At 32.1% G+C, this 25,206-nt stretch overlaps 1 protein-coding gene across 4 annotated transcripts in view; it reads right to left on the bottom strand.

The window, feature by feature from the left end:
* LOC111038139 overlaps nucleotides 1–20,937 on the bottom strand; it is an 82,512-nt gene extending 61,575 nt beyond the window's left edge. For 2 of the 4 annotated variants that reach the window (XM_022321100.1, XM_022321103.1), the window contains exon 1: nucleotides 20,608–20,937. The gene's annotated coding sequence lies outside the window, so the exon portion shown is untranslated. The remainder of the gene's footprint in view (nucleotides 1–20,607) is intronic. The other 2 variants (XM_022321101.1, XM_022321102.1) reach the window with 2 other exon arrangements.
* Nucleotides 20,938–25,206: the final 4,269 nt, after the last annotated feature.

The raw sequence follows: 25,206 nt of genomic DNA, 5'->3' as shown, positions 1-25,206 counted from the left end.
ATTATTGTATTATATTGAAATGATTGATCGTCTTCATATTGTTATCATACTCGGAATCGATTTTTATTATAATTATTATTGCGGTAGACTTCAGAGAAAGTTTTCGTTACATAATTTACTACTATAGAATTGATTACAGCGACTTTACAAGTTAAAACGTGTACAAAAGGATATGTAATAACATTAAGATTGATTACACGAATAAACCCTGGCGATCATGCATAATTCATAACAGAACGCTCGTAATGACTGTTGAACAGTATAATATATAGAAGTGTATTATACATTTTTTTTTCTAACTCGTTTTCCGTAAATACAAATGAACTATAGGTACTGTAAGAATAGTAATAAGTCAAAATGTATTATTTTCAGAAAAACCTTATACGACAGTTTATACCTACTATTATAATGCATAATATTATGTAAATATAATGACAAAGCCTTAAAATCCTTTAAGTTCTATTACAAACAATTTATTTACAGTCAATTATTATAATATTATTTTATATTTCATACATGTTTGTACAGTTTTGCCGGGATCATATCCTTACATATAATCTACATTAAGTCGTGCAAAGAGCACATCGTGTTACCATTGAAATGACAACAGAAAATCGCCATTGCAAATTAACCGTGTTTACAGAGTCCTTTGATGAAAAAATGTTATTTCTAGCCTTTGTTGTGATTTTTCTTTCATCAAACCATACATATATAGAAAAAATCACATGGCAAAGATAAGTTAAAAAAATATTTCAACGTAATTAGAATTAAATCTGTGTGGAATCTAATAATGGTGGTGAATTCTAGAAGAAAATTAAAATGTAATATGATGAGCTGTAGAGATAATATTTGTAATTCATTGTATTTTATATAGCCACATGTGTATCGAATGAGAATGTCATTTCAGCAATAAAATGTCATAGAAAGATGGATGTTTCCAGAAAGAAATAACAATGTCTTTGAATCCCTCCTAAGAAACTAGCTTTGATAATTCATTGTATCGAGGATTGTAAACATATATCCATAACCATTTTTATTATTATTGAATTGGGTAATTGGGTCACCAATATTATCGTTTTTATACGAGATGGTTTACCAACCGAACATGCTCATTGCTCATCCTCATATTTTAATTTAATAATACATTTATTCAAATTCTTCTTTTTGGCATTTTTAAGTATACTTAAAAGGATATGACAGAGAGAATGCTTAAAGAATCATACCAATGTAAAGAAAAAAAAAAAATTAATTTATAGGTGAAAACTGTTCTCCAATCGTCTCCAGCTACCGAGGGTCATCTTCATAGTAAAAAAAATATTTTAATAGTACTAAAAATCATAATATATTCAGATGTTTTCATTTTTTTAGTAGGGCTTAATCAACGGTGTAAGCAACAACATCGACACAGAATTGGTTTGATTTATTTTTAAAATCAGTTCATTATTTTTTGAGGGAATAAAATGTAAGCATAAACGTATATAAGCTACTTGATAATGTTATTTTTATGACGTTTAGATATTATTTTCAGACGGTATTACAGAGTCCTGCTTATCAAACATGTTTTATGAATTCAAAAACTAGTATTAATATAATTGTATATCTTTCCGTTAAATTTTATCCCGGTCGATAAAACAATATAAAATTATAATTATTTCCGAAAAGCTCACATTATATTTCTTGTCAATTATCTTGCTCTTTAATTTCAAAAAGAACGTAATTTAAAATTACCATTACGACGAGAATTATTAAAAGTGTCCTAAACGGGTGCTATATAGTATAATTTATGTACTCGCCAATACTATTATAGTTTATAGCATATACGCGATCATATATATATTTACGATTATAGTATGTGTAATCGTTTACTCCTGAACGTCGGTCTATCGATCATTGTCAAATGTTTCAATCGCGACAACACAATACAATTGAATATTACACTGCAATTCATAAATCATAATATATATTATCACAAATACCTACATCGGTCGTAACAATTAGTAACAATAAACATTATTGTTCGAGAGACGTATCTATCGAATTGTCCAATTATGAGTATTCGTCATAATAGCACGATGGGCGACCGAGGAGTTTTCCTCTTTAATATTTCAACATAGAGTTACGTACACAATATTTTACAGTTGAAAACGAGAAATAATCTCATCCACTCCGTATACACGCCGTCTATTTGTTCTACTTCTCTCTACACCCGCGCCTCAGCCGACGGCTTTGCATTTTTATAATATTCGAAAAGTATATACAAAATAGCTGGCCGTAACTGCAGTAAAACACTATAGGAGTAACTGCAATTAAAGTAGTAATACATACTCTCGGATATATATGAACACAAGCACGTACCTACATAACATTACGCCCCGGGTCGTTATAATTATTACCCCCCCCCCCCCATAACAGCCACTGCCGTTACCTCCACCGCTGCCCCGTGCAAAGGTTTCGCAATAATTCCGGGCAAAAGCGTCCATCCGAATGTCACTGCGACGAGCCTGCCCAACCAACCCCCGTCCATTATTATACGACTCGTGTTTTATATTATTATTATATACCTTCGTATAAAGGATGACGCTCGCCTAAGTACACGGAGGACGTATATTATTATTGTACAGGGTGCATTACTGCGCGTCCGTCCGATGATTCATCCTGCATTTTATATACGAGTGTCCTTGGCGAGTCAATGATATAGATGATTTTGTATAAGTCGTGCGATGTGCCCATACTATAACGGTCACGTTTTTTTGGCAAGCTTTTGAAGTCTTATGTATCGACGAAGCATATATAGGTTTGACCGATTCAATAGTTTCGATAATAATCGTATTTCGATCGGTTCACCCGTACGGTGATAAATATATTTTACTGTCTTCACCCCATTTATTTAAATTACACACCTATTGAAAAGAAAATCCAATATCCATACATAAAGGTACCTAGGAAGGTAATAAATTAAATCCTAACTATACCTACTTTTGTAGGGGAGGATGTGTCAGATTACTCAGATTTGATTGAAATTACATTTTATTTTTCCAATTTTTTATTTATTGATAAATATTATATTTGATAGATTTTGTTTGTAGTGCAGGCAGGTTTGCAAATATTATACTACCTACTCATTACAAAATCATATACACAATAACTTTTACAGTTAAAAATTAAAAATTTTAACTTATTTTTGTACCATATTATGTATTGTACATTCGAATGTAGCTTATAATACAAGTTGCACTTTTGAATGTTAAATATCAACCAGATTGACTATCATATTTCCTTGATATTTTGCATTACCTATCTAAGCACATAAATTGGGAATAGAAAATAAACTTTAAGGTACAAGACAATATTCAAATTTACCCCATGCCAAAATTATTAACAAAAAGCGTTATACTCAATTTTTAATATTGAATTTAGTATTTGTTCTATCTGTAAAGCAAAACTGTTAACAATAAGCACAAGTGATGTTGTGAATTTGTAAGAAATATTAGAAGAAGAAGAAGAAAAAAAAATTAGATAACCTATATTAAATTTACATTAATTTTGAATTTTGTAAATAAACTATGCAGGTAAAGTAAAAAATTGCTAAGCAATAATATTTAATAACGTAGGTAAAAGTTTTGTTGATTTATGTAATTTGAAAAAAAACTTACTTACGAAAAGTTTTATGACAATATTCAATTGTTTTTTGTATTCATTTGAGTAACCGCTAAAAAAATATATTAGTAGGTATAATTAAAATATGGCCAGCATTCAAATCTGGCCCATTTTGCCCTACATATTATAAGCATATAGATGACGAGATTTTTTCATAATATGACGAATTTAAGAGCCGCATACTTCAATATAGTTTTTGATTTTTTGTATGAATAGTTGAGTGAATTATTTATAGAACAAAAAATATGGTATCGTATACATCACGACCGAAAAATGTGGAGTTGGGATTTAAAAATGTCATAGCATAGGTATATTAATATTACAGTGTACAACATGTACCACACATATACATACATAATATGGCAATATATACATTTTTATATATGCCTAACACAAAATAATATAAATGTGCAATACACGTACATAAACGTAAGCCATTATACTAGTACAATGCTTCACGGGCGAAGGACTATATATTATACCGTATACCCATGTTACACGGGCCATGTGTACGGTTAAAACTTAAAACCTGCGCGAGTGGAATGTTTGTACATATTATTATTGTTATTCGTATATTATTAACGACGGCGTTTACCGCACAGATTTTGTGCGAAAACGGCCGAACATCGTTCGCGGTCTCGAAAGGATAATTTTTTCCACGGAAATAATACTTCAGGATTGTGTAGGTACGCCGTATAATGCCCGACCTGGGTCGGCGGTGCCTTTCAAATAACGGTAGATAATTCCGAATAAAATAGCTGCTGCAGGTATACACAAGCCAAAAGCCACGGAACACGATAAATAATTGCATTCGATCCGTCGCGTTATGCCGTGCGTATAGATACGTGCAGACTACCCACTCGTATGTGTATAACATAATATTATAATGCGATCCTCGGGGCTGACGTGAGACGAACGCGCAATAAATTAAATAAAAAAATAATCAAGTGGAAGTGCCCGAAAAAAAAAACCGTAGCGTCTCAGTAAGTGGATCTATACAGTGTGATGTACAGAGTGGGTACAGTGTGGCAATTCAATTGTTCACTTTCGAGCGAAATGTATTGTAATAACGTGATTACAGCTACATCAGGATGGGTGTACTATTAAATATTGTACGAGATTACTTTACGTTCCATTCGCCGCGATGAGGTGATGAGTGAGCATAAGTTAGGGCGGAAAGTCATCGTCGTGTAGTGTGTGTAAAAAATACTTGCTCAATTTCGTATGTAATTTAAAGTACCTAATATTTTTATAAAAAAAAAATGCTCATTTAAAAAATATTATTATTACAAACAATCAGTTTATCACTAAACCTAATAACATTTGATATAACTCGAGTAGATACTATACGGACATCAGCTAGCTGTATTGGTATTTCCCAATCTCATTAAAACTTGGACGACTTTGAACGACCGACCTGATAGGAATGAAATGTATTGTGCTTTATCATTCAACCAAAAGGAAAAAAGTTAAGCGTTGACGTTTACAATGAAAAAAAAATTATTCAATCTGCTCTACATTATTTATATAGGATCATCCTTTTAAAGGTTAATATACATTTTGTTGAAATGTTTAACATTTTTTAGATTATATGACGTTATAGCAAAACGACATTTGAAAAAAAAAATGTAATATTGTTTTGTACTAAATTTTAAAAAAGTTTTTAGAATTTTAGAATTTAGAACTTTTCTAAAGTTTTTGATTGTTTGGAATGATGTTGTAAATCTTTAATTTTATATTGTGGACAAAATATTTTCCAGCAAATTTCAATTTATGAAAATTCAATTACTGACGAGTATAGTTAATTAGTTTTAAGTAGGTATTTGAAGTTTTGATGAGTGTATAAGTAGGCCAACATTTTGTGTGGTTCCACGGTGCCACTCCAATCCCCTCATCAAAGCTGAATTATAAGCTCTAACTAATTAAATACTTGTTTGAAATTCGATTTTCACTCATTGAGGTTCTCAGAAAATAATATTTCATCGGTATATGAAATCAAAAGTGTATAATCTCTTTTAAAAAATGGTAACAATTGAAAACGGTAAAAAATGTCTTTTTGTTTAACGACTTCAAACGTATGTAAATAATCGAATATTTCCAAGAACGTTAACATGCTTTTCGTGATAAAATGTGTGTTTTCTGTTAACCAATAATCACCCTGTACAATTTATTGGCTTACTGGTAGCTGCAATACACGCAGATATGTACATATCACCTTTATTATGATTATTGAATACGAACACGAATGTCTTAAGACAGAGCAGAACGCATTTCTGTAGTACGATCACTAGGTTTAAATGAAACGCCCGGAGAGCATTTTTATATTTTAAAGGTCTCGAAACAATGATAATACGCCTTTATACTTTGAGTGTACGACTAACGTGTTCATATTTTCAAGCAGATGTTATATTCGCCCGTTCATGTGCGGGTAGGCCATACACAATACCTGGTATACGCGGTAATATGCGGTTTTCTATTCAAGCTTGAACGAAATATAATAATGGTTTTGTGTATACAAAACGCGATCGTGAACAGTTGTTGTAGTCACTTTTTTTTTATTCCGTCGATAGTGATTATATATTATTTTTGCTCAAGCAGTATAGGACATATAATATTATTATCAGGTAACATAATATTTTAATAATTAATACTATACTAAAATAATAAATCTATTTAAATATTGTCATATAAATTTATAAATTGCAGATCGATCAAAATCACGGCAATAGAGAAATACTGTAACATTCCAATCGTATGCTTATCATTACGATTATTATCAACTAATTAGGTTATTATAACGATTGAATAACATTTTAAAGTACTCAAATGTTTATTTTTTATTACGCCTGGCCGACAATTTAGTACTTATATACTTGGAAAAGTAAAAAAATTAAATTTCAATTAATCAAATCAAACGTGTTATGTATTATGTAGTGTAAGATGATTTATATGTAGGTATTTCTATTTACTAATATTCCTTACACTACCACAAGCTCAGCTTAAAGGTGTCAGTAATTTGTATTATTATTTAATACTCTTTATATTGTGTTTATAATAATACATGTATTTAATTTAAAAAAATTGTGTAATACCTTTGTATATAAAGCGTATAATGTATAACCACAGCAATTTGAACTTAGGTCAATAAGCTTCTTAAGAAAACACATACGAGATATTTAAAAAATAGGTTTTTTTCAGTGATCATGAAATGTTTCGGTGATTTTTACATAAATCTGGGTCAGCCATCGAACATAATTTCTCTATGACTTGTATAAAAAAAATATAAAATGATATCTACGAAACGGTAAGAAGTTATGACGTACAGTAGGTAGTACTAAGATGAATACATATGTATGATGTACAGAGCCTTCGCGTCAATCCAATACCCCGAAATGAAATGTGGTACTGTTTTTTTAGGAAATTAGTGACTAATTTGTTATAATTCTTACCTAACGTAAAATTTAGAATTCGTAATCCAAAATTTCACCCTTGAATTGATGTTTCAGTGATAGGGGTGCTGGTAATTACAATTGCTTTAAATTAAAACAATTGATTATTATATTTTAATAAAGCACCCACTCCCTTATAATGGAACATAAATTCAAAAGATTTTAACATTCAAATCTGAAATCTTACCGTACAAATTGGTTGCTAATTTTCTAAAAAAAATTACGAAATTTCACTTTCGGGTGCTCGGCTGACGAAGCTCTTATAAAGACGCATACCCTTATAATATTATAATATACCCCTCGTGGACCAAAGTTTAATCTAAAAACTGTAGACTTATAATATGCACCAGCTGCGACTATATAATACGTAAGCATATACCTACCTACCGCGTCCTATTGTGTGTCTGTTTTCCCGAATAATATTCACCTTTACCTTGCTGAAAACTAATATAAGACTCGCACCTGATGCGCTGCGACGAAAGAGACTCTCGGGTTTACATTATTATTTCTATAATACTAAACAAAATGTATAATAATGTATCCCCCAGACTCGTGCTGTCGAAGAGGTTGAGCTGCGGGAAAATGCGACGTTTTCGTGAATTCCGATTTGGAGGGGAAAACAATTTCCCAGTACTATATATAGACAGCGCCTCCGATATCCGGTCGTGTGTCCGATTCGAATAAAATCTACGACTTCAATAATGTTTTGTACAAAAGTAATAAAATAAGGTAGTAAATAGGTAGTAATACCAATCTTATATTTTTTTCGAATGTCGTCTTTAAAACTATACTTATAGAAAAACTTATGTATGACTATGATAGTTGACCCAGCTTACCGCGTTGCCCTTAAAAAAATACCAACTTATATACAGTATCCAGACTTTGTTCGGTTTAACAAATTTTAATATTTTAATAATAGAAAAAAAGAAAATATTTAATTTTTAGTCGGTGGATCGTTTATTAAGTAATTTTGTTTTCTCGCGGTATTAACCGTAAATTGTTAGCGAAAATAATCGAATGGTTTTAATAGTTTTAACCCTCGTGGGTAAGAAATATGACGACCGAATATCAAATGCAGCAGGTTAAAATATTATATTCAATCATGGTCATAATAACAATTTTATTTTATGTCAACTATTTGTAAACAAAAACAAACTTCGTTTTAAATTTTGAGAATGTCGAAATCCTTGTGTGACTGTGTGAGAGCCTATCGAAAATGTGATAATATAGATTAAAATGGATAAAAAAAATAAAAAATAAAAAAAATTGGAACAAAAGTAATTAATTCATGAACACGAATTCATTTCCAGGTCTTCCTGTTACATCCTATGTAATGATATTTTCATCATAGCAATATTGTAATGTGTGACGGGGTGTACCTCGATCGTACGCTCAATGTGGGAAAACGCTTTAAGCGCACTCACCGGCATGCGTTTCTAGCTGCCGGATGGGTGACCATCCGGGATTTTTAGCAACAAAATCCTTGTCACATATACATGCGTGTTTCAACCAATCTTCCACCCCCACACAGTACCATACTCATGACCTTAGTAGTTGAAGCCTTAATTCTAATAAAAAAAATATATATATACTGTAATGTATTGTATATTATAATATATTGTGTATGACACGGTGCGGTGGCGATTGCTTGTTTACTGGTTTACATCAAAACAGTAAAGGTGCATGTGGATTGCTGATGTTGCGCTTATTCTGTGCAGCATCTAGAGTCGGATTAACAGAGGGGGGGGGGCAGAAGGTATAACATGGCCATAGTTTTAAAAAGTGCTTAAAAGTGTACGACATAACCTATATAATAATATTATAATTTATAGTTTATAGTTTCTGCACGTTATACGATATCATAAATCACTGGAATAAACCAATAATATTTGTTTTGCATGCTAGAAAAACAATTTTTTATTTTATTAGCAGCAGCATTATAGTATCGCGTGTAGCAATCAATAATCGTTTGCATACTCAGCGACGATATTATTATTGAAGGATCAATTGTTTTATATGATATAATATGTTGTCATAGAATTTTCCTATATTTTTTATTGTATATTATATAAACTATCATTTGTAATATTATATTTTAAAGGCGGGGAAAATACTGCTTCGGGGCTCGAAATTTCAGAATCCAATTTTTTGCAACCGCCATGTTAATAGCACACAGAGCGATCAAAATTCATCGGCCATAGAAATTTAGTTTAATATTCTTATAACATATTTTTTGGGGGAATCACAAGAAATTACAAACACAATTCGATTGAATGACGTACTGTATACGTGAATTCAATCAGTAGTATTTATCCACCTGCACAAGTACGTCGTTATAATATAATAATATACACATCTATATAACAACAACAACAACAACAACGGTAGCAATAGCGAATTGGCCGGCCAGGGTTAAATTATTTTAATTCGAATGCATTTAAAAGTCACGTGAACCGCGTGACAACAAAATAACAAACACGGCCGGTAACCGCACTATTAATTATCATTGTACACAAAGCATATATACTATATTTGCGATTGTATTATTATTATTATTATTATTATTATTATTATTACTATGGGAATTTCGTTGTGCTGTGGCACAACAGGTACCCACTAAACCCGGGGCGATTGTATTTTTTAATTTCAGTTCGGTCAGAGTGTATAAATAAAAAAAGATGAACTAAATAAAACGTAAACATTGTAATTATTATTACGGGCAGCTGTAAAAAAAAAATACCACGTGTGCGCAAATTTGTTCATCAGCAATAGGTATAGTTTTTAAATATCGCATAATATGTGATGGGTCCATTGTAATCCAATTATTTAACAGTTACATTTTTCTTCAATGGCAATAACCGAATATTTTTAGCATACATTTTCCAGTTATATATTTATATTTTAGCTTGCAGTTTAAACACATAGCAACCTTAAATAGATTTTAGAACTCGATATTCAATATATATTTCTTATAATTGAATACCAATATATCAGTGATTGTTAAGGCCGACAATTATATGCCTTAAAAGTCTATACAATATGTATGCATAACTGCCCAAAAAAAAATTACCAAAATATGCTCTAAAAAAAAGTTTCGTTATAATATTTTATTTTTGATTAAATGGTTTATTTGTTATACATATATTAAATTACCAATGATTTCTAAGAATACGTGGTATTCTCCTCGTCGGCTAAATACCAAACAAAATGTTTGATGTTAATAATAACAGGTAACAATTAAATACTCGTGGGTTGAAATATGATATCGAGTGTTACATTTGTATTATTACTTCACCCCAAAACCACGATAGCCTATTAATATTATTTTAACGTCGAGTATAGATGGAAATTAATTCCCGATGCACAGGCTAACATGTTATAATGATATTTGATATACCATAATATTATAATCATTGCTCATTAATCGGCAATGTGTTTGCATTTGTCTGCATATTCCAGTAAAACAACTCCACTATAATACTATATACATTGGATATTTTATGGATTTAATGTGAACAGCTTAAACTGTCATTGCGGTACTGTATCACAATATTCAAACATTTATATAAATACAATATATTTGGTTTAACTGCAGTGACGTAATAGGCCGGTTACCTATTCAATACTTAAAAAAAAAAACGTTCCCCTATACAGGAATGTACCAATTTTGCCTAGACATTACGCCGTGTGACACTTTGTGTTTAAAATGAAAATTTAAAATTCGTTAGGGTAGAAACGACCGGGGTGGACCGTTGATAACATACTAATATCTTGTCTTAGCTTAGTATAAAAAAGATATTTTTCAAAATCAAGTTGTATTGCAATACCCCCTAAACCTGCTTTAAACAATGATAAATCTTCATTTTTACAGAGCACACGCGCCCGTCGAAATTTAAAATATACATTCGCAGCGGGCTCGATATAGCTTTTCCGGGTGGTTTTGTTTTTAATGTATGCGTATTATAAGTATATATTTAACTTTTCCTCGCACACGCGGCATTCAAACAATACGAGTTTTTCGTGTACACACGCGATAAAATATACGTATACGTCATATATTTATTGGCTAGGCGCCAAAAACCGTGACTGCAGATTTTCATCGATCGTCCCGGAAAAAAGTCCCACAATTTTTCCGCCGAATCTCTTGCGCTTTTCTCCGTAAATAAATAAATCTGTCCACCGTTTCGACGATGGTTCGGTCGGTTCTCCTGCAGCGGTTTCTATTCAACATCGAACATTATCCAATATTATTATTATTATTCAATGTACACATCGAAAAAAAAGGTAAGGCAAATAGCATCTTTATTATTATAATACCCGGAACGGCCTCGGCGCCGTTAAGAGCTTTACGCAAGCCAAGTCGATAAAAGCGCAACGCCAGCACAAGAACCCTTATTATCTCGAAAAATAGAAAAAACGATCTGGACAAGATACACCGACCACTCAATGCGAGGTGAAGCCAATCGCTCTCCTCACCACACGATGTTATAATAAATTGGTATATTGCCTTTTTATGTTAACACAATTTCGAAAGCCAAGATAAATCATAATAATATATGACGTGTAAAAGTTATAAAAATGTGCAATAGGAGCATATTATTTTAGAAGCGAAGAAATAAATTCCGATAGAACCGTTATTACTTACTTATTGAAATTTATCGGAAAATTGAATTTTACTCTTTTGCATCATAATAATAATCGAACTCAATAATTAATTTCTGAGCGTTGAAAAAAATCCATTTCCAGCGCGTATTCGTTATTGTTCTACTCAAAAAAAAAAAAACTTTACTAAATACACCGACGACTCTATGCGGAGGAAACTTATCTCATCTCGATCGCCTTGGCACATGATATTAATCATAATATCTATTAAGGTTGGCACCAAAAACCCTCATAGATAATGTCGAATGGTCGTGATTAGTTTTTGTCTCAACACTCAACAGTTAATTTCTTATAAAAATAAAACTATTCCCTGCGCGTATTCAATATGTTTTATTTTGTTCCCGCGAAACGAATGGACCCTCTGAATGGCATCCCGTCAAGCACACATAATAATAATATAATATAGATCGTTATTATAAATCGCGTTCTTTTATTCGGCACACGTCTCGGGAAAAATAAAATAAATAATCTCAATATGACGGAGGAAGGAAAGGTCCTTGTGCGTTAACCCAACTCCAAGTTGTCGTGGCATAAGCCCTTAAGGAGCATTTACTCGGACTGATACGCAACCGACGTTACACATACGATAAAATAATAATATAGGTATATATATGTTTAATCATAATATATTATACGGTCTTATCTTTTGCACGTGTCGCTTACATCTACGGCAGCCTTGCATACAGGGTGGTGAAGCAGAGTGTGGAAGTCACGAAGACATAATATTTGAAATACGTAATTTCAGAGGATAGTAATAATACTGTCAAATCCTCCACACACGTCCTATTTGTACACCTATTTGTATATGTATGTGATCGAACCCGTCCTGACTGACTGGCTGATAAACTTAGAGCCTAAACTATATGATAGCGAGAGACTTGATGTTATGAGTTTTATACAGCACCTTCGTACCACTTGCGTGTAGCGCAGTGCTCCCGAAAAGGATTTTCCGAAATTCAAATTTTACAGAGATGCTGCTCATACGAGGATTTCGTGAATCATGTTGGACGTTTTTTATTTTTGATTATTAGTGGTTGGCATTGGTTACAGATTATAATTATTTATTGTAAAAGAAAAATTAGTATTTGGTGTTATACAAATGAATAATGATTCCCAATCTTGGTTACTCGGGCAGATCAGGTAAAAGTATGTATACAATTGTCACGTTTATGGCCCTCAAATATAGAAATTACATCTTAAAACTAATATTATAGTATATGAGTATGTGAGCTTAATATTATAAAATGATTTTTCTGCATACACTGTTTGTTGCCTGTATATTTCAACACTGTTGACCGATTTTGACGAAAATGTTAGGGATTGTTCTTAGAGACACCGGAAAAGTTTAGAGGGTTATTTGAACCACGTTCTGAAACATATCCCAAGAGCTATAATATCTGAATTGCAGAGATACACCAAACCCGAGAAGCACTGATATCACTGTATGTAATTGTTCATTTTTCAAGTCCCGATTATGCAGTTATATAATTGGAGGCCGTGCTACACATACGTCGACTGAACTTGCCACTTGACAACGATGTACCTATATAACTAGTATACGGTGATTACAGACATTTTAATTAATTATCTGCGAACGGCCCGTTTGTTATAAGCTCAGAGCTGAGTCGACGTTATGTAGTTCGTTTCGTTTGCCATATTACAATATAAGAATATCCATTGGCATTTGTAACGGTCGTTCGTGCCAAAACAATAACAACCCCGCACTGTCCGAGAGCTGGGAGTCGTCGGAGACTGCAGCAGTCTACAATAATATATTATTATATTATAATATAGAGGGTTTACTGCCAGTGCCGCTTAAGAAATATAAGGCCCTTTACTACCCTTATATTATAACAGTAAATCTATCACAATAAATTAGTTTTATTTCCGAAACGAGACCACACAGTTTTATTCATTTTGGTGATAGTATATTGTATAGTGTATACTTTTAATTCTACAGACGAGATTGAAATAAAATAATTACTGGGTAATGTACAAATAATAAAACATCTTAAACCTTAAAATGCGTATAAATATTAATTTAGGAAATAATCGTAAGACATTTAAAGTTAAAACGGGAGTAGGGGAGCTCGAAAAATACCATTTAGTGTACGTGTATAAATTTTGAACTCGAAATTAATAACCCAACAATGACAATGTTCCCGAGCATTCCAAAAACGATATAGCTGTAGCGGGTGGTAGCAATTTTGGACGCACTATTATTATCAGGTTGACTGTCATTATATTGGGTGGATTGACCCAAAAATAACCTTGACGAGATCGAAATGATCATTTTTCTAGAATTCTTGTATTTAGATTTTTGATTTATATTAAAAATATCAATTTTACAAAAAAAATATCTCCGTCCCAAAAAACCATTTCAAAGAATTTCCAAGGAGGCCGAGCCAGCATATTTCTCCATACAAAACAATTGATATTGGTGATGGTTCTCAGAACCCTACACGGCATAGAAATTAATATCAACTGTAGGGTTTTGCAGATCCCCCAAATAATGGTAAAAAGAGTATACTGTAAGGTATAAATAAACTCAAAATAAACCTACCTCTCACTCATCGCTATTGGATCCTTCAAGGATAATAGCGTGTCTCATGGTTTTAGCGTGGCAGTTAACCTGTTATAATTTTTCACCACAGTAGGAACAAAATCATTGCCACAGTAAAATGTCCAAAACCGGAAATGTTTATGTATTTATTCAAATTTACAAGTAATACATGAATGATACTTTCTAAAGAGTATTTGCAAATCAGAAACTACAAAACATTGGTTTCACATTCGAAAAATTGTCACACTAAAAATGTTCCACTTTTCTGCAGCTACCCCTCTTTGCCTCTCTCCCTCCCTTAACGCGGCACTGCAGTTTTTTGAATAATATACGGTTGTATTATATTATAATATGTATTATTTACAATTCAATGTTAAATAATCAACAGATTAAAAAGTTAAATCCTTTTATTTACGCTTATCTGTACATTGGTTGTCTCGTTTTTATCATATAAAACGTCGTCCGTAACGTAAAACCGATTATTAGCTTAATAATATAGTAAAACCAAAAGAATATTCTTATCAACATTTATGTTTCATGTATTAATATTTAATAAATACGTTATGCATTTAGATTACATTTTTATGCTAGAGCCAGTCGTCAGGTATATACACGATGCCATCATGAGTATTATACTTGACTCGTTTCATTGTTTGCTTAAAAATGAGCATTAAGAGGTATAACAATAAATATTCATACATATTATATGTTTTCGAGGAGATTGACTAAGCAAACTTAACGTAAGTGATGGTAAGGTAAAAAGTAATTTACATTTGTCTCTGCAAAACTAACTCTTTAAATACGTTTAAAAAAGGTTTTGTATCCTGGTATCACTACCGCGCAAATTGAAAGTTCAATAAGTAATATTATCAACTTTGAAGTGTTAGTAAGAAAAATAATATTTGTACGGTTTTTATAATATTAATAAATGTAAACATTCGTAGTGAAAATTACAAGGACTTTCAAACTTTACGGATGTTATCTTAAGAAAACTCACTTTTCGAGTGTTTCGAGGTAAGTGAAATTGAGTTTGACTTCGGAAAAAATAATTAGACGACGAGCGTTAAAATACATCAATTGAATCTTCTTTATTTCGTGCAAAACTCGATGAAAATACGAACACAACAAATAATTAACAAAACACATCATTACAACAATGCATTCATCGCTCCACTCGGAATCTAAAAGCTCTGGGAGGCGGTCTATGCTCATCACCCCCCCCCCCCCCCATAATTACGTCATTGAGTTAAGCTACACGAGCCGTATGTATTTCCTCGTCATTCTCTCAAATTTGTTTTGACGTATAAAAAACCGATTGCCGCTTGTATTTTAATTCTTCCCTTTTGCATTGCATCGTTTAATGAAATTAAATGAAAAAACTCCCTTGAAATAATCGACGCGTCATATATATATATATATACATATAAAAAATAACAATTTTTATTATTCACATCAATGATTAAGCATCTCATCCAGTCCCCGTCGCTTTTGTGCACGCACAAACGTCGCCAATTTTCAATTATTTATAGGTGACTACACAGTATATTATAATATAGTATAAACACGCACGCGCGTTACTATCAACGCACTTTCGGTACGAAGGATGCGATCAAAGGAATTCTAAACGGGACGAATATTGTATAATATAATAATATTACATACATATAGCCAGGTAACTCTGTATATATTATTTTAATTATTACCTATTCAGGCACTACGTACTAATCCAATATCGTTTTAATCATAATAGACCGTCCGAACGTAGTTCGACATAATATTTTATAATTATACTCGATCCAACGGTCCAGCGTGCAGACAATGAGGTGGTGGTCAGATTTAACGTTGCAAAACATTACTATACGTATATTATATAATTATAAATATTATATTTATTTCTCCGACGCTTATTGTGTAACGTATGTATAATTTGATATCGATACCTTCCTACTCCTGCTCCTGCTGACTCGGTCCTCAGCACAAAATATATACTATTTAAATCGAGAATGCCTTTAAATGGGAAATCGAAAACCGATTAACTATAAATAAATATCTTATTCTTATTCTCAGGTAAATCGTCCACTAGGACCATCCCGGTGTACAACATTGCCTCAAATTTTCAATAGCCGTCGCCTTTATCTTCCAATCGGATCATCCTCCTAATGCTTCTACATCTTTCCTTACTACGCCCCCCCCCCCCCATTTCAATCCCAGTGGTCTTTTTCCAGTAGGATTTCCATTTGGTACTATGTGCGTAAGTGGGTTTATTATAATATATTTATGGCCCCGTTGTAATACTCTCATTATGTGACGGTATGTACAAATATATTCATAATGATATTTTCCTGTTGCAACTCACTGCCTTATAGTGCAAAGGAGCTGTGCTCCTGCTGCCTGCTGAGTTCTGGGTTTTCGCACAAAATATATACGATTTAAATTGGGAAACCTTCAAACGGGAATTCGGAAAACATGTAACTATAAATATCCATAATACATAATATATAATAAATTACGAGTTGGCCTATAATGTACTTCGTATATAATAATAGAATAACGAGAAATGGCGAAAATGGCTGCAAACGGAATAAGCTTGTTTCGTGTTATTACGCAAAAATGTTTTTCTACGAAGTGTTAGTATTTTCGTCGTCGTCGCCGCCGTCGTCTCTGAAAACATCAGTAGGAATAGGAACTGAAATATTGCTGCTGAAAACGTATCGACAATAATAAACCTTCACTCGCACACTTATTATAATGTTATAATAATAATATGCGCCTCGCGAGTGCGATCGTTCCATTTTATGGTACAAAAAAAGAAATAATAATAATATAATATCCACGACGACGTGGAGACAAAAATAAAATAACACAACTCTGCGTGATACACAATTGTAATATGTACTCTTACAAGCGTGAATATTATTAGATGCAAAACTTTTATTTTATTTTACACTTTATTTGTATAAAATATATCCTTATAACATAATAAAATATTATGTCAAAAAGAAATCAAATACTCTGTTAAAGTCTAGTCGAAATATGTACAAAGGTCTAAATAGAAAAAAAAAAGAGGTAATTCTCAATCGACTATAAGAATTGGCCACACTCAATATACACATATACACCTTATGATGATCGATGACAAAAACAGATCCACCCTCATGCACCGTGTGGCGAAACTAAGTGGTCTTTGAGAAGCAGTCGCTTCTCGGTTTTTTTTAAAAAAATATTTAGGGATGGGTGGGTGTTCAATATTAAAGTGAAAAACAATTACTAAATAATAATTATAGTAAATAGTAATGGTAATACTAATTATAGTAATCGTGTATATTATAAGCTGTGAGTGGGTAGGGTTTTAAATTCATTTTTAGTTTCGATGAAGTTTGCCTTTAAGTTGCCTATGGGTTATCCTAGTTTCGTTATACATATAAAACAAACAACTGCATCAAGCACATCGTCGTCTACAACTGTCCAAAGTTCGACGAAGACAGAAATGAATTTAACATTCCAGACGATTATTTATATGAAGTAATTCGTCCATTCTCAAAACTAAATTCAACATAACAATTTCTAATCTTAAAAAAATTGAAATGTACATTGTTATATGTATAATATAAAAATTTAAATTATATTTATGTAAGATAAATAACCTTTGTATATTTTGTATGCTAAAAATATAAAAGAAGGAAAACAAATTAATATTATTATGTCTTCTCTCGGACGAGAAGAAAGTTATAATATTGTATTTATGTTTACAATTTATTCTGCAAATATTGAATAAAGATCCTCTTCATATACAAGTCAAAAGACTTGCAAAATAAGCAAGGTTCAGGCTGTAAGCATTTACCGACGTTTGACTAAACATGCATATTATTTCAATTTCGTTGACCCGAACGTTAAGTCGGTGGCCTAATTTAACAATTTAATCGATTTCGGTGTCACGATGATGTTTTCGCGTAATTTATCAAATTTGTAACTCAGAGAAAAACGAAATTAATAATGTCGATAAATTTAAATAAAGCATCTGTGTATATGTAGGTTATAATGCGTGTTATAATATTGTGCGTCATCGTTATGCGTTTTAGTGACCAATGCGTACGCTGTAAAATACGTTTTATATATTATTATTACATTATAATATAGTGCTTTCGCCTTTGGGCTATAATTTTTTAATCGGATTATTTTTTATCTGCCAGAGGGTTTGTAACAGAGGAAATATTCAGATATTATATTTTTAAAACTACTTAGCATGCGCATATTTAACCAAAGCTGCACCCCGCAAGAAGTATAAATATACTTTTGGTTGTCAATTGTATTGTTTATGTTGTGTACAAATAATAATAATATGACAAATTCTATTAATTAAAATTTACAATTTATTTATGAATATCTCTTAAACATTGTGAGTATAAAATATTGTAACGGTTTTGATTATATGCCATCGAATTACTTCAATTAGTTTTTGTGTCATATTACGTTAAATTTTTATCATGTTTTTGACATTGATTTAAGACCACTATGCTGTTAAAATGTCGATGAAAATGAAATATATTAACTTATTTTTCTACATAAAATGTATTTCTTGATTATTAAAAACAATGTTTAAGAAGTTTGAATAAATTGCAAATAGATAATGATATATATAATGAACTACATCATAAAAATATAATTTATGTTTAATATTACACGAGACATTATTCCGAGTCAACTACTAGTAGTCGCAAAATTTAGAATGTCCATTTTCACAGAACTAAAAACATTAATATTTTAAACTTAGTTTATTATTTTTTTGATAATTATTATATTGAATGTAGGAGTTCTAAATTTTGAAACATTGTAATATCCTATTTAATTTCTAATATAAAAATGAGTTGTAGATATATTGAATCTTTCTGAAAAACCACATTTTTATTTTATTTTTTTCTTATTGTATATAACTTGCATCTACTATCGTACATTACATTTGAATTTTGATGAAGTTATAAAACGTATTTATTTACTTTTATTGATTTTTAACATTTAAAAGAAAATGAAATAAATACATATAAGTTAACAACATCTAAATCAATTTCATAAGCAAAATTTACAAAACCATATTTATAATTTACCTAGCATTACCAAATAAACCGAATTCGCATCATTTCCAAAAATATTAACTTTTTGAAAGTATTTTAAAACGCAAAAAGTAAGAAGCTTAGTTTTTTTTTGTTTAGGAAAACTAATTAAAATTATGTAAAAAATATTTTTAGAACTGTTAACAAACACACCGGTAAAGTAGGTATTCTAAATAATCTAAACATACATATAGATCTCTAAACCACTTTTCGTTTTAAAAACGGTTATTGCGCCTTCCTCTTTCGTATTTATGTACACACGTCGAGGTAACACCGACAGTGTGGTTGGCGAAAACCACGACACAACGTGCTATATCGACACATAAATATAATTAATTGTTATAAAAACAAAACCAAAGAAACTATAAAGTATTAACTTTGTTTCGTCGCACGTCTTGCAGCCGCGAAAATGCGGTAAATAAACAAATGTACCCATCACCCGCCGTGTACCCACTCATAGCACTTTGTATGTGCGAGTCGTAGTACCTAATATTTAACGTTATGATTTCACAACATTACTATGGCAGGTCGGTGGCCAAAAACTGCACTAAACAAGTCAATTAAATGTTTGGTTTAAGGACTGCAGCTGTGAAGCTGTATACATTAATCGTTGACAAAATAATTAACGAGAGGACAAATCTTTAATATTATAAAACTGGATTAGTTAAATATCAACGGACAGACGATCGATCAGTGTTAGTCAATAATGCGTAGGTCGATCAAGATACTTATATTGTGATTGATAAATTACGCAAACCTTAAAAAGTCAAACATGACTGCCCAAGGAATATGACAAAATATACCGATCTATGCAGTTACGACGAAACTCCCAAAGTCTCTTTCAAGTGAGTGTGATGTCGCTAAAGGCATGATACTCGATTTCACACAGTGCATTCATTAACACACATTTATAAAAGATTTTCTGATAATCAACGGAGATCATTCATTGTGGAGAAAATATGCCCAATCACGTCATCTTTATTTATTTATTAATTTTATTTAGACGGGTAGTAGCCCGTTTTCATATGAACTAGTTATATATTTAAAGTTATATGATAATGATAATAACTATGAATATGATTAACTGTCGGTAAGTTTGATAACGATGATAAAATACAGCCCTTAATTTTTACTGGAATAATAAAATAATTTAAAAAAGTGGACTCACCGAAACAGGCGCTGAACGCGTGTGTCAGTGGGCCTCGGACGGCGAAGACAACAACAAGTGGCGTTTGCGACTATGTGTCACGGAGGGTTAAGCGACGGCGCCAGTCGCCGGGTTCGAAACCATCACCATCAGCAACAGCGTACTGAAGACTCAACATTGGTTCAAAAAATAATAATTATTATTTTTTTGTTCAAGTGCATTCGAAAATACTTTGTCGACGTTCACAACTCTATTGGATAATGTATTATACCGAAGACTAAGACGAAGACGACGAACTCGACGACAATGGTGCAGGTCCTGTCTGCCCGTCCGTCCTCCGACGATGGTCCGCCAAAACTGATTCCCCGGCACACGACAACTGCGACGGTTCGTGCAGTGAGCACCGGCGGCGAGACCATCGGCACCAACCCCGTCCACCCCATCCGGCCACCTCCCCGCCCGACACGCGGTCCGCGTCAGCCTCGACTTTCCGTAAACCACCTTCCTCCCTCGCGCAGCTCCAATCCAGCCACCCCCGGCCACAAACATCCCCCTTCTAACGCCACGCGAGTGATGCTGGGCGCGCTGCACGTCGTCCGTGGATAGGAGGCGGCGGCGGTGGCGGATATGTATAGGACTTTCCATTCGTAGTACGCACCCTCTCTCGTCATCCGAGCGACGACATCGCGCCGCCGTCCGGTTACTTTATAATATGTGTATGGGGTAATAACCCGACAGCGTAATATTAATACCGGAAACTTCTTCCGCGTGTTCGTACATTTTTTCTCCGGTTTATTTTTTTCCACCGCCACGTCACTTTTTTTTTTAAAAAAACATGTCCTATGTCCACTGGATATACCAGTGCGCGGCAGGTAGGCGAGGTGGTGTAGATATGTACATATCAAATCGGAGTCCGTACGAAGGTCGGAATGGTCGAGAAGCGTATGTATTGAAGTAAAAATATAGGTATATGGTGACACTGTCTGGAGAAAAATAATTACATTAATAATTAATTATGATTATACGCCCGTACATAGCAGACAGTGTGCGACAGGTTGTCGGTGATTTAATTGTATATGATGCATAAAATGTTCAGATAGTTTTCGTGTTTGGACGGCGTACACAACGAATAAGGAATTCAGCTATACCAGACCACACCGCTGTGGCATATTTAAGTGATCTAGACATTTATATCCAACTGTATACCAAACAAAAGTAAAATTCATTAAATATCGCAAAAACATAGTATTAATGCTAAAAAAATACATTTCAAATGATACATTTATGCGGCGTCGTCCTCCTTAGAAATGAGTTTAAAATACACAAATTCGTCAGCCTACCCCCCACGTGTCATTTCCCATCCGGAAATACAACGAGTATATACTGCAATATCCGTTATATTTATATATATATATATTTTTTATGATTATTGTACATAATGTATTGTTATTTGTTAACAGTGTTTTCCAGACGAACCACGACGCTGTATCCGGGATCGAAAAATAGGTCGTGACAATAATATTTAATGCACGTGCACTGTATAATTGTTTGGATTTCGAAACGGCCTCTCATAAACACACAGTCCTAGGGCGTAATAAACGAGCCGCCGCTGTCGTCGCCGTCGTACATACAAAATAATATAATGTATTGCACAGTAATCGTAACAATAAATAATAATTTATTAATGTTAGCTGTTTCCAATAAATTGGTTTTTTTCTTTCATTTTTAACATAACTCGTTGGTCACCATTATTATCACTTTCATAAGGGACACAAATATTATATTATTATGTTAAACAGTTTTTGTGTGCATATATTGAAACCACGATGTACCTGTATTATTACCACCCATTCACCCACCCAATTGAGCTGGGTACTGAACCACTCATCTAACCCTTGTTCACAGTACAATTGGTCTACATAAACCCGCTTAAAATAATCTACGATGAACATACATATTTAATGATATATTTACGAGTTGTAGGTACCTAATAGAGTAAAATGTTGTACCAATGTGTGTGGATGTACTAGCTATTGTGCGTGCAATAAAAGCTATCTCGATCAGAGTAATTGAAAACGTCTCGTTATTAAATATTTATAAAAGAGAGTGCTGGATATTTGAGTTGGTTTATGCCTGTGGAACTGGACATTTTTATTATAGTCAAAAGCAATAATAAAATATACCGCTGCATTTAAAAAAAAACGATTTTAATTAGAGATTTGTTTACCCTAAACTATCAAAAAAATGGTCACAATTAGTTTGAAAATGATATGAGAAATTCAAAAAATTACCCTGTGACTAGAAAAATATTTCACTTCAGATCAATTAATTAAAAAATTGATTGTAAAATGTAAATTGTAATGAACTCAAACTTTTCATCCCCACCACAAGCATTACCTATGCTTATATGGGAGTTTGTATCTTTTAATGTAATTTATTATATCATGTACGCATATTGGCTGTTTTTACAAGAAATAAACATCATTGTTATTATTAAATGAATAATAATATAATGATTCTGTATGAGACCTTATAAGAATTTGTTTTGAAGAAAATAGAAATATCACTATGAAAAAAAATGTACATGACTAATCAACTATCAATAACTAACGTCACCATAAAAATACTACAGGTTGATTAATTATACATGTTCACTCCGATTGTGTCTTTGAACAATTAATTAATCAAAATTCTGATTTTTAGACAGTACCCACAAACCTACCATATTTTAAAATACTAAAATTATTTACCATTTAAGGAGTGGCCTAACTTATTTTAGATTTTGAGTGAAGCGATGAATGTATTGAGCTTACAATGATGTGTGTTTTTTATTTGTATGCCTGTCATCTGCACGGTTCGGGGCAGTGAGTGTTTTGATTTTCTTCTACAATAACTTTTCTAGTAAGAAAGTGAATCTAGTTGGTGCTTTCGGGAGATTAAAATTCCCAACAGTTTTGAAAAGCGACAGGAAAACAAACAAAAAATTAAGGGAAAACGGAAATTTTTACGCGAAACCAGGGTTCAAAAACATCGATTTTGGTTTTAAGTGTAACTCTAGAAAAAAAATAACAATAGATTTGACTAGACATTTTCTCTGAATATTTACGTAACGATTTTCTTATTTTGTTGTAATTAAAAAACGAATAACTGCAAATACAAATTTACAGTATATGCTTATATTATCAATTCATTAATTTGATAAAATTTAAAAATATTTTGATTCGTTTTAAGCTGTTACCGACATTTCCAATTTTCAATTTTTTTAGTTTTTTTTTTCTAAAATTGTCAATAAAATGATATTTGTTGGGTCAAAAATCTTAAAAATTTAATACAAGGCTCCTTGTAGATAACTCTAGATAACTTAAATATTCTGCTTGTAAGAAAAAAAAACTGAAATTTCTCTGAAAAAAATGTGTTTTTAATTTGTATAGTCGTAAGACAAACCTTAAATTTCATAAAAATTTAATTATTTGAAAAAAAAAAGTTTAACTATATACCTTTAAATTCCAAAATTAAGAATTTCTATAAGCGCTTTATTAAAGAAAAAAAACTAGTTGTAACCACTGTTAGTGAACCACTCTGTATACTACGTATCTAAAGTATACTGCTCTTAAAAGACTTCCGAAAATAAATCATTCGATACGTTTTTATATAGGTATCAAGCAGTTGAATTTTGAGGAAGCGTCGTTCTGATCAATCATCTCTGTTACTGTTTATTTGGTTTTTTGGTTAAATTATGGCGAAATAGTATTGTTTCCAGTACAAAAAATATAATTTAAAATTGTTTTCAAAATGTATTCGTTTGGTATCGTTCCTTAAATAACATACCAATTACCAACAAGTATAAAATATAAATAAGCAGTGAAGTTTTCTGATAAAAATAATTATTTGATACGTTTTTAGCTATACTCAAAACAAAATGTTGTAAGTTCATGATTTCACATATTTTATTTTGGTATTATTTTAACATTTTAAACTACAAAACAGAAAACCATATATTTAAAAAGATGATTTATTCATCCATTGAATATCTTGAAATTGATTAAAAATCATATCTTTAATTGCAGAGTATAATGGTTTTAAGAAGTGATTCTAAGTGCTGAGACCTTCAAGGAAATACAAAAATTACATTATGACAACGATATATACATATGCGATATTATAATGTGCTAATAACACTTCAAAATATGTTTTATAAATGTGTCCATAAAATAAACAAATATTAGGATGGGTGTTGGTAATATTTTATTATATGATTTAATATTGCCAAGAATTATAAAAAATTGCTGAAAAATTAAAATTTTAACTATTTGACCCGAACAGAAACGGTAATCACTTCTGCTCATCTGAATAAAATAACCTTTTTGAAACAGTGAACAATTCAGCTTGTGGGGGTAGGGGCTTGGGCCTTGGGAACCAATTCGGTACCAGCCGAATAAACAACGCATCCGTCAAACCTATTGAGCTGGGGCCTGAAACGCACCTCACCTGCAGCTATTTCAGGGTGTCGACCGTAAGTTTTTTTCATTCGGTGTTTACAAATAATTGTATCTCGGCTATAAAAACAGAATATTATAATTGGCGCACTAAATTTAACTGTTATAAAAAACGAATATCGAT

Source organism: Myzus persicae, unplaced genomic scaffold (genome assembly GCF_001856785.1).
Source record: "Myzus persicae strain clone G006 unplaced genomic scaffold, MPER_G0061.0, whole genome shotgun sequence".
NCBI lineage: Eukaryota > Metazoa > Arthropoda > Insecta > Hemiptera > Aphididae > Myzus > Myzus persicae.
This window is presented reverse-complemented; position numbering and strand designations above follow the sequence as displayed.